The sequence below is a fragment of the Gobius niger genome, assembly GCF_951799975.1.
Source record: "Gobius niger genome assembly, chromosome: 1".
In the NCBI taxonomy this organism is placed as follows: Eukaryota; Metazoa; Chordata; class Actinopteri; order Gobiiformes; family Gobiidae; genus Gobius; species Gobius niger.
The window spans coordinates 54,043,141-54,053,021 of record NC_136852.1 but is presented as its reverse complement, the minus strand read 5'-3'; positions in this window follow the sequence as shown (position 1 = coordinate 54,053,021).

The window sequence follows — 9,881 nt, the reverse complement described above, 5'->3', positions numbered from 1 at the left end:
TCCCTTCCATCTCAGCAGCCTCAAATCTCCCTTGGTCACATGACCTCCTCCGCCACTCTCTCCCGCTCTGACCTTGCTGGTGCAGAAGCATGCAGCGGTTCATTTGATCTAAGCGGCCTACAGCGGAGACACAGCCGGAGGAGAGGCCTGCCTGCCTTGCTCCCTGCTCCATGCCCGCTCTAGCAGAAATGTATTTAGGAAGCCTGGTAGCTACCTTTACATCACAGCTCAATAGCATCGCGTTGCCTCCGAACCTACATGTCAATTGCATGTCACACAGTCCGTCAAGCGAGAAAAGAGGCAGAGGTGCAGCGCGATAAGGAGTGAGCAGGCAGCAGTGCAGCAGAGAGAAGAGAGCTGGTAATTTTTATAGCACGAAACGCACTGTGAGAAAATATCAAGTTTGGCATGAAAAACACAGATCTGAACTATTTATTGAGCTTTTGAAGCCACTATTTCCTGTTTCCATTACAGACAGACAGACGTTTGCTAACAGCACTGTGAAATAGCCAAATCAGTGTCCAGATTTGAACCATCTGAGTGTGATGAAACTGTCCAGAATAATGAATACATTTCCTCCCTATGTGCATGAAATTTAAATTATACAAACACACAGAGATGAAGAAGCATAGTAGATTTCATAACCAATCTTAAATCATTCCTGCATCTTATATAATATGATCGTACTCATCATTCTAACCTCACACCTCATTTTCATTCAGTCAAGGTCACGATCGCCGCGGCCGCAATGAGATGTGAAACAGTCAGATCTGTTTGACGGAGACTAGTCACTCTTGAGCCTGTATTTACAGCCTTTTATTCCATTATCAATTAGAGATCATGAGCGTACACCACACCGTCTGCTTCCCCCGCGCCTCTCTCCATCATGTAGTGCCATCATCACTCAAACCGGGGCCCACACGGGACGGCCCGCGCTCCGCTCACAGCCCTGGTGCCCTCTCGCCGTTGCTGTGTGAATTCAGTGGCTGCCTTATTGCTCCTGGCAGTAATTGCACTTACATGTGACAGTCTGTTGTGGCGATGAAGCCCATAGCTGGAATACAGTTATAGCCATGACAACTGTAAATTACACTTGTACAATTTGCAGCGAGCCTGGGCTTTAACATCTCCACTGGATGTTTATAATAAAAAATAAATAAATAAACAACTGAAGGATCTTAAATGCAAAAACTCTGAGCTTTTGTGTGCACATTTTAAAACACGTGAAGCACTAAATCTTTCACACTCTTTCAAAGAAATAAAGAGGTGCGTGTTTTATTAAGTCCAGCAGCACTTTATTATTGTTGCATATACATTCATTGTAGGTATCCGAAGACTTCCACAACTAAAGCTCCTGCCTCTGAGTTTATGTGCTTTTATAGGAATGAGGCGAGCAAGTGTTCACATTGATTTGCCCATTAAGTATATTAGTAATAAAACAACATCCTGCTGCAAACCAATTGTAAAATCAATAGTAATTGGAACCAAAATATTATGAGTTCTTGGTCTGCAGTCTTATTGTCTCTGTGAGTGACCAGAAAAATCCTGTATGTTTGCGCGGGGAAATGTGATAAATATTGATAAGCGTGTCAGAAGAATGTATGGCTGTAATTCTGAGAGCCCAAATGTAAATTGAATAAACTCGAGGTCTATGATGGAAAAACAGGAGGCTAACAAAGCAAACTGCGGCAGATCCTTATGAACCTGTACATTAACAGCTATTGATTGGTTGCAAAATGAGAAATTCTGAGATTGGCTTGCAGTTTGAATTATACGGTGTGCCATTTTACCCCGATCTATGCCACATACTGACAGGACCACTACTTGTGCGTACATTGATTGGAGCTTTGTCTCATTTTGTAACAATTATCACAAAGAAGGCTTTACAAAAAGATTCCATACTACAGGAATCTGTAAATTGTCAGTAAAACCTTGAACCAACCAAACCTTAAGAAAAAAAAATCTTGCATATACACGTTATTTTAGAGTACATTCAGTTTATAAAATGCCCTACCTAAAGTGCACAATGGGATAAGAAGTTTAGACAGTCTGAGCGTACCTGTACTTTTAATAGACTGCACGCTTTGGTGTGGTGTCTGTCCCCTGTCCTGTGGTGTGGGATCCCGTTGTGTCTGAAAAACAAAGCGTGAGGCGTGTCTTGTATTCTCCACAGAGTGCCCTGGGGCGGAGGACTGAGCTGGCTGCCATCCCAGAGCCTCGCAGTGCTTTATAACAGCGTACACAGAGGAGCAGCTATCCCCCGTCCTGGTCATTAGCAAGTGGGCAGTAGAGGAGGCAGAGAGGGGCCTTCCCAGTGTCCTGCTATACAGAAAACACCACACCTGCGACTTCCACATCCTCGCACGGCATGAAGGATGACCCTTGCCGAGACCAACTCCAGGGATGCAGGCAGGGAGACCCGGCCTCGCCTGTCCTGTTTGTTTGATAATTCAACAGTTTCTGACAAGAGGCAGCAGCTCAGGAGCACCAAAACACACAGAGACTAGGCTGGCTCTGTCGCGTCAGACAGCTTACATCAAGGTGCTCATACTGTATAAGAAGGTCTGGACATTTTCTTCTTCTATTATTAACAAAAATGAGGAGGCACATGGGAACAATTCACATAAGAGGTTGTCTGTGGTCTACGGTCTAAGCACTGATTTAGTTTTATATATATATATATTTTTTTTAATCTGGCTTTCTGAACATGACTAAAAAAGTGAACATAGGCGCCTCGGTCTGTACATATGTATATTAAACCTACTAAACCCCCAACATTTTGTGAAGCTTTGGGTGACTTGAGCCATGTGAAAAATGCTATACAAACAACCTTCCTTCCTCCTAAACGCTGGGACTTTTTCACTTTTATCAACCAATTTCAAGGTTTTCATATATATTCTGAGGTGTGACCATTAAATATCATAGCTCATATTGAAAAAGCCAATGTGCCTTACTGACAGAGCTATCTGGGCGTTTTGTAAATACCACCATAGGCAATGTATTTCCAAAACAAATGTATGCTTAAAAGGACCTAACTTCACTTACAGTATAATCTTTAGCCACTATTTTACATTAACTAATAATCATTCATTCATTCATTCATTCTTTCATTCAACGTTTCTTGGAGTGGAGAACCCTGGACAGTGGAGAGTCAATAGTGACCAGGCCCGTCTATAAGCCAGCATGTGCCAGGTAAGACAGGGGGGTATGCAGACTCTAAGTTAAACAACTTGCAGTTATACATGATTTATATGTAGGGATTAAACACATTAGCTGCTTTGTAACACTGTTGAGCTTCCTCCAATATAAACGCAATATTCAAGTATTAAATCCTTTATATTGCATTTATAAATGATAAAGAAAAAATGTGTGACACGCACATCACTGACACAAGTTTTGGGAGCAGTTATTATAAAGTCTTCCCAATGAGCTTTGACAATAAGTGTTAAAGACTCTATTTAGTTACAATGCCCAAACTAATCAAGTCCTGGGCCTGCACATTGCTCTATAGTGCTATAGCTGCTGAATCTATAGTGTATCCCTAACTTGTTCTGCACACTGAAGTCTATTGGCTCTGGCTCATAAACAATGAACTCAGTTTGTGGTAATGGCTCCTCTGTGCTCCACTTGTGCCTCTCTAATTACTTCACTTTCATCAGCTTCCACGTAGAAAGGAGCCAAATCCATACCCAATAATAATGAAAAATTCATATTGTTTTCTTATACACCCCCATCTTCTTGGTTCCTCTGTCTATCTTCACACACCCACCACTCAAGTCTCCCACTCTTCTCATTGTGTGATATATTTAAATGTTAATAACCATTCATTCCTGACACCCTATCTCACAAGGACCCAAAGTTAACAGGAAATCTATCTAATCTGCAGAATCTCATTACACCATCACGGCTGCAGCGGCGGCTCTGACTATTGTCGATAGATGTGAGGTAGAAGAAAGAAAGGCAGAAAAAATGAATTGGATATTTAATTTAATCATTGTGCGTGAAGCAACATAAAGAAGGTATAAAGAGTGGTGCGCCTCCCTTCATCTGACTAGATAATGATGAAATGTTTTCTATTGTGGCGTACAGCTGACGGCTTTAATCATTCCCAGAGCTGTATAGAGGAGGCAGAGAGGAGAATGTCAGTCTTTACTTCATCTGACATTATCCCACATATGAACTTCCTTTATAGGCCATTAACAGATTATCAGCCATTTAAGCAAATGCTTATTCAGCTGGTTTGGTCTGTAATTAAAGAAATTAATGCATTGGCACAGGGTTAAATAGTTTGATTGTCGTCATTTGATCGTTATAGAGGAGGTCAAATTGGCCAAAAAGCGATTGTGATAATCAGACAGACTCAAAAGTCATTATGTATTTTTGAATATAGGGGCTCATTATTTTTCTATATGGAAATGAAATTGACAGTCTGTGATGGAGGAACTGAAACATAGCTGAAGTAGTTTGTTAAAATTGTGATGTTGTGATACTGTGCAGTTAATTTTATGAAATGTAATATTTAGTTTTATTAGACCATAATCGTATAAAAAAAGCGTTACTGTGCACCATTCCCAGACTCGTACAGAGGAAGTAAAAACAGCACAGTCTTTAGTGCGTTAAACAGGATTCTAAATATGAAGTTCTTTTATAGCCCATTAGCCAATTATCAGTGCTTTAACCAAACGCCTGCTCAGAGCATTAGACACTGAGAACACCATTCTCCACTTCTATTATCTCATCCACACAGCACTATTTAATTTCGTTTGCATGAATATGCAATGAATTTAATTTTGAGCACTATTTTCATCTGCTCCTGTAATCACAAAAATGCCAGTGTAATTAGTTTCTAATTACTTGGTGTAATTGTTGTAGTAATCATTTTAATTACCCAAATGCACAGACATTAGATGCTAAAAGGAAAATAATCCGCTTGTGCTTCCTACTGTGCGTCTCATTCTCCTGAGCTCCCGATCAGGTCGAGACATAAGAAGGGACAGAGGACGCGGTATGTTTTACAGCAGATGATGTGCAACCATGTTCACTATAGAGAGGAGGCAGACAGACGGCCAGACTTACATTGTAGCATCTCTGCAATCTGCTCAGTGCAAATTTGCATGCCCCGAAAAGCCATTAAGTTAAAATATACAGTTATTGTACCTTTCTGGGACCGGCGCCATACAAATGCTTATTGCATGTGCTTATAGCTCAGTCTAGCAGATGGTAAATCATGAAATTTTATGAAATTATTGCAGCAGTGAGGTGTTTTGAAAAGGAGCAGCTGTGAGGGAGATGGGACATTATAAACACTCACAGGTGTTCTGTCTTTCCCCACCGCCAGCCACAACATCAAAAATTAAATTATAAACCAACCAGCAAATGTTGTAATCCCCTTCACACATACACTACTTACTGGAGAAATTGGTTAAACTAAGCAAAGAATTTAATTTTAATTTGCATAAAATATTTATTGTGGAAGAAATTTCATAGCAGGGCCCAGTTGTCAGCCAAGTTGCCAACATGTACATCGCACTAGCATCTCAGCGGCGTGTATGAAGTTCGATTAGGGAAGGCTCTAATGGGCACTTCACCCGAGCACATATGGGCAAGTGCATCTAATAAGAGGGAGCTGGTCAGTGCCAAACACACAACAAGCTTGTGTTTCTCATTAAGATTTTATTCCTTCCTTAGTATTTAATTAGCCCATCTAGCACAGGGACCTGGAAAGATTGTCTCTCGTCAGCCATGTTGCCACCGTCCAAGTCACTTCCATGTAAAAAGGGCTTGCTGGTCCCAGCTCAGTGGTATGGGGGGGGACTTGCTTCTTGGATGGCTCTGAAGTGCAGTTCTGGCTCCTCTCTCAGGGCCTTATTGCTCACACCCAGCTGTGGCTGTTTGGCACAGTTCAAGTGGGTCTGAGCTGATGCCAGTTCACTACTGAAATGATAACAACTTCCACAAAGAAAGTCAATAGAACAAGGCTACTTCACTTCAAGCAATACATGTACACACAATACACTGTCACACAAATGAATTCCTTCCCTTTTAGAAATAACACGTAGATATTGGTGTTTTAGTTTAGTTTTGTTTATTTGAACAATTTACTTTTTTCCCCCTATTAAATTCATATAACCTAAATGCACCCTTTAACACATTTAATCCTCACTCATGCATGTTTTTATTGGTCGAGGAAACCAGAGAATCCAGAGTAAACCTACACAGGCACGGGAGAACATGCAAACCCGTCCAACCACCACCACGCGATCAACAGTAGTGCAGATGGTTAGAGCGGGTCGTCACATGATCGGGAAGGTCGGGGGTTTGAATCCCATCTCCTGAAGGTGCCCACTGACGTTGAGTCCTTGGGCAAGACACTTCACCCACCTTGCCTCCAGTGTCTGCGTACAATGGTGCATGAATGAGAGTAAAGCGCTTTGAGGGCCTAATGAAGGTGGAAAAGCGCTGTATAAGTTTAGACCATTTACAAATTACCATGAAGCACGAACTCTTAAAGCTGTGCCACCAAATTACCATTTCAATCATCTGTTACAAAGCTTCATTGGAAACATTTTATAAACCTTTTTGTTTAATTTCAATATTATGAGCTGAGCTGTCTCCTTAACTATGAATTGTGTAATGGATCCTGACGACTGCACATTGGAATCTCTCTAAAGTACGTTATACATTATATATTCCTTTTAGAGATTATCTGTGTACCCTTGAAGCTGTGGTTATATTCTGACTCATTGTGTATTACAATTACTCTTGTGTTTTCTTTTGACTTATTACAGTGCACGTGTGTGACCATTTGTAATGCCAGTTATTTCTACCACATTACTGCCAATGACAACCTGTAACATATTTAAATGTTATGCGTGCGTGTTTGTTCGGAGGCCTAGAGGGCTGGTGTCTGGGCGTAGAGTTAGAAAGGCTGCAAGGCATGCTGGGAAAGTCATGCATATTCAAATTCACTGCTAGACATGGCTGCCCTAAATAGGCGCAGAGCATGCAACACTCAGGGCTGCTTTGTATTCTGTCTTCTTTTGCTTTTAGACACGGCTACTAAATCTGATTAAGGGTTGCCATAACAGCTTTTGAGTAGTATTTACTTTATGTAGCTTGGTGGAAAATATAAATAAGGATACATCCAATAGCTTATGTTGTTCATTTGGCTTCTTAATTTATTTATTTGAATACATTTTTTTATTTAACGGGATGCCAACGCGTTTAATCCAATGTGGTCGTTGTCGGGGTTACCAAAGCCAGTGTTTGTCTTGGTGCGGGCCTAATATAAAGCACTGGGTCTTGAGCGTGGTCAGTTGCCATGGTCTTCAGCTCCTAACTAGTGCTTCTTTATTTATCTCTTAATACAATGTTGTTTGTTTGTTTGTTTGTTTGTTGGTCAAACGTATTCTGATTGGTTTGAAATGTCCTTGTTGTGTGTTGTTTGCAGTAAATGTGTGCTCTGGAGTTTTGACTGAGCACCACAGTGAAAAACCTGAATATGCGCCTATGTAGCCTGCATACTACCAAGTTGGCCCATACCATAGGCATTGCACATCATACATGCTACAGGTCAACCGATATGGGTTTTCCTAAGGCCGATGCCGATATGCAAAAATATCAAATTTTTCCAAATGTCTGGTCTTTAATCCTGTATAAACAAAAATACTTGGCCACTCCAGCAGTGGCCGATTTGACTTTATAACTTTAGGTGATTCATTCATAGTTTCTGTCCCAGCTTTGATCTGTTGCCATTAGTATTAGCATACTGTTGCTAGTTGCAGCATTTTGCGACGATCAAATGTTAAAGCAGTTCAACCATATTGTTTGTGTTACGTTAGCATAGTTGTTTTTTTCTTCATTAGGCAATTTTTAGTTAGGAAAATACAGTAAGTAACTCATTCCCCTAGAGGCCATAGAGGCTACTGCAGGTGTCGTAACATATTGCTGTGTTTTACTGTACCGTATCACTTGTCCGTAAGAGAAAATACTACGCTGACAGAAAAGACAAAGTGAGAGAGGGATATTGTTCATCCAATTACACAATGGAGATCATTTTTTTTCACTGAAACTTGGCCGTAAATACTGTTTACTAGCGCTAGCCCGCAGTTAGCGTTGCCCATTAGCCTGTTAGCTTCTTCTTCTTGATTCCATTAGTGTGCATTGGTGACTCCGACCCGGTGGAAGTTGCAATTGTGGTTTTCTGGCCAGAGACACCAGGGGGAGATGAAAGACCCTCCAATCATCCCATTAACACCTGTATGACCCCTAGAGGGACTACGAAAAGGATTTAATAAGGTAAACAAGTTACTTAGTTCTGCTTTAAAACTAACCCACCGATTAAATTCTCCAGGTTCTGGTCTTCAAAATTTTCATTGCGATGTTTCTCTGTTCCCCTGAGGCCCAGGCCGTTGTTGGGGGACTCATTTTAAAGCCATGACCTCACTCTTTCCGATGTTAAACATGGGAAGTCTCTATCACTTTCGATCCCGGAGATATCGTCTTTTTTCAACGCTAAATCGACCAACAGCTGATATTGTAAAATCACCAAATATTGGTCGACTTCTACGCCCCGAGTGGATGGTTGTGACCGAAAGAGTAAAATGCTTAATGTCAGTTACTGTAGACTTCTGCACAACAATGCTATCAAAACCTAGAATGTCACTCGATCTGTAAATTTTGTAGGGAAGAATATAAATGTGTTTTGTTGCTTTGCTCAGAGAGATTAAATTATGGAGTAGGTAGTGGAGTCGTCCGCTCCTTTAGAAAAGAGAAAAGCTTATTGTATTGTTTGTTTATGAGGCCTTAAAAGCACAAAGCCGTACACCAGGAGAATCTCATTATGACTCGTAATGACAAATTCACCCCGTGCAATTATTCCCTGCCATTTCCCAGCTATCTACTGAGCAGCGCATTCACTTTGGCCATAAACCTACCCGGCTATAGTGCAACGGGACAGGCCGGTGATATACTCCCCTCCTGCAAAATAAAACCCAGCACTCATAGCTTTGCTTTTGACCTTGTCTTGTGTGTTGACGACGTTTACTTCAATAGTCTGAGAAAGGCTGTCTCTAAACACAAAGAGCGACAATAAAACATTCTTGTAAAACTAAAATGTTCGGAGCTGCCGGCAAACGCGGGGCCTCGGTAATCAAATGCATGCGCAAATTACCACCCAACTCATCAACAAGAGCTTTTAATGAAATAACATCCTTTAAATGAACGCGTGGAGACAGTGAAAAGTGAGCAATGGCTTTTCGGGCTAGTTTGAATTTTTAATTGCCTGTCGGGAGAATATTAGATAAAGCTTGATTAGAAATAAATTGAAAATCTCTGCTGAATGCATCTGATAGAGGCAGCAGCGGAGACAGGCGAGATAGGCAGGATGTCCATTAAGACGCCTTTGAACACTGTGCAACTTGACTGATTTACTGTCTATTACTTTTCCTTTTTCTAATCAGTTATGGGGAACCCTGTCGAGTCGCATTTGAATAACTGTGATGTAAAATGAAATAACGTACCCGCGGTTTTGTCAAGCCCAAATCTTTTTGTGCTTAATGTCATCGCAATAAACTGGGAATTAATGAAGTAAATGTCATGCATTCTCTGGTAGTTGGAAACTTAATTTACCTCAGACTAAATTCGATTCGCAGAGTTCAGCGCATTATGTTCTCTAATTTTAAGTCAGTCTTCCAAATCGCATAGCGCAGTGATAATAATTTGGGGGTGCTGGGGAGTTGTTTGCTTTTATTCAAGCCCCAATTTTGAAAACATCGCACCATGTGAATTATATTAGGGGCAGTACTCGATTTCTACACTTAAAGGGCCTGTACCTGATTGTTTTCAATTAGATAAAATGTGTTTTGTCGTTTAGTGTATTG